The sequence below is a fragment of the Clupea harengus genome, chromosome 11 (genome assembly GCF_900700415.2).
Source record: "Clupea harengus chromosome 11, Ch_v2.0.2, whole genome shotgun sequence".
Taxonomy (NCBI): Eukaryota; Metazoa; Chordata; class Actinopteri; order Clupeiformes; family Clupeidae; genus Clupea; species Clupea harengus.
The window spans coordinates 2,355,870-2,358,582 of record NC_045162.1 but is presented as its reverse complement, the minus strand read 5'-3'; positions in this window follow the sequence as shown (position 1 = coordinate 2,358,582).

Here is a 2,713-nt window from a genome sequence, read left to right as displayed (position 1 = left end):
TGATCACGGGACATCGACACAGCGACACATTTTACTGACCTCTGCTGGACACAAATCTGAATTGCATTTGCTAATCCCAGAGGAGGACGAGAAAAACTAAACAAAATCTCAAATGAGCCTCTAAAATTGTGAATTAGCATTAGTTTACATGGCCTGTGAATTAATTGTTACCTGTGCGTGCCCAGTTCGTGAATCGTTTGAGGGACCCCAGAGATGGGTGAAGCACTAGTGTGTGGGGCACCCTGGGATGGGAGAAGTGCAGCTGGACGATGCGTGAGGGATGCCAGAGTGTGTGTGCTTCCGGAAGGGATGGGTAGTGTGACGGAGTGCTGAATGCCCATGGCCATCTCCTCAACATGTTCCTGTCTGTGCAGATAAACATTAAATACTTGGTAGCGTGAAAAACATGTAGTTGATGCATGCAACATGCAGGGTTGGGAGGGTTACTTTAAAATGTATTAATTACCTGTAAAATTTGTATTCAGTAATCCAAGTATCACAATATTAAAGTAATGTAACTTGATTACTTTCCATTACTTTTGGATCACCTTAATGCTAAATATGCAAATGTCTACAGGGGTATTCAATTAAAATTCAACGAGGTCCAGTTAGAGTACATTTCCTCAAGCAGAGGTACGGAACATCATAATGTCTAAATTGCATTATGATTCAGTGCCATACATATATATATATATATATTATATATTAGGGCTGTCAGCGTTAACGCGTTAATCTATGCGATTAATGCGGCCGCGATTAACGCGATAAAATATTTTAACGCAATTAACGCAACTTAAAAAAAACAAAAAAATTCAATGTTATTTGGATAGGAGATGAAGTTATGACAGGAAGCGAGGCGGAGAAGAGGTGGGGAGAGCATTGGGAAATTACATCAGGCCAGACTGAACCTGTGTCCCCTCGAGCAATATAGCCCGGAAGTAGGGGGCTTGGCCTACCATTTTATGAGAGCGATGAGGGACAGGTGGGGCTTGAATAGCCCCCCTTGTTCAAAGTGGGGAATGACAGAAAAAGTTTGAGAACCACCGCGGTAGTTGAAGATGGAGAGAGCTGAGGGATTGTTGGGCGGAAAGTCTCTGTTTAAGAGCCAAAATGACGGAACAATCGACAAAACTAAAGTTGTATGTAGCATTTGTCAAGCTGAATTTAGCTATCACCTTAATGCAAAGCACCCGGAAGAAAGCAGTCCTAGGTTAGATGATCGCCAACCCATACTCCACGACTTCTCTAGGAAAATAACTAGACCAGTCCGTGAAAAGGTTACCATTTAGGATGACAGTGACTGTCGGCCCATCAACATAGTTGAGGACAGTGGGCTGATTGAGGTGATTCGAATTGCTTCAGGGGAAATTCTTACGATTTACCGTCAAGGGGCACCATTGTGTTAAAAAAAATACAATTAAACAACAGTGTCTAAAATACACGCTGTCTGAAGTGATTACTTGTTTATTTATAAGATTTAGTCTTAAGAAAAAAAAATAACTTTTAATCGCGATTAATTAATTTCAAAATGTGCGATTAATTAGTTAATTTTTTTTAATCGATTGACAGCCCTAATATATATATATATATTAAGTAGCCCAGTATGTATCAACATCTGGTTGTAGTCAGCAACTGACTGTCAAATAAAAAATCTGTGGTTATTGAAACCACTTGTTTCGGGTCTATTCCCCTCTTTGTTAACATCTCCTTTATGGCCAGGTAGATGTCCTCTCCACTTGTACTGGTCTGAAGGGGTGTAACACCTAACAAGTCTTCACAGAACTCTTTATTCTCCTTGTTGAAGAACCTTACATAAACTAACAGCTGAGCATTGTCACACATCAGTGGACTCAACTACAGCTAAGCCTACACATGGTGCCTAATTAAATGCTTCATCCAGCTGTGCTAGCACATCCTGGGCTAATATTTCAGTTTTCTGGGTGGCTGATGATGCGGACATAGGTATTTGCTTGATTTTTTCACGTAACTCTTATTTCTGTTTTCCCTCAAGTAAGGTTTCAGCTACCGCACTTATGCACTCCTTGACAACCCCTCTGTCAGTAAATGTTTTTTTTTTTTTTTATGTTGACCCAAAATCCAAGTGTAACCCTGTGTCTTATCAACTAAACTACAATATCTGTCATTAGGTTCACTCAGAGGTATCTTATCTCTAGGTTCTATCTCTAGGAGGACTGCAGTAGTGCTTAATTACATTAAGATATCCACCCAAACCCACAATAACAACAGCAAACCAATCAGATGAGTATGAAAAGAGTATGAAATTATATTTATAAAAATATCAGTACATCATATGTAATTCCAGGATGAAGGGGAAGGAAGATAAATGCTACTACTAACAGTGTGTAAGATACTAGTGTGTGTGTGTGTTATATTTCACTATATGTTTAAATTTATCTAAAAGTAATCTAGGGGGATGCTGATAAGGATATTTTGTTGCTCAAGGTTAAATGTTAAGTTAAATGATCTATAACATTCAGTGTGGTATAGTATCTATCTAAAAATATGTAACCTTAACTACCACTAATTAAAACAGGTGGCATATTCTATTCAATGCAGTTAATTCAATACAATACAAAGCACAACATTTCAATACAATACATATGATATATACAAATAATCAAGAATATATACAAAGAATGTTGGATCCAACACCAAAACAAACGTGAGATCTCATAAAAAAAAGAAAGCTCGA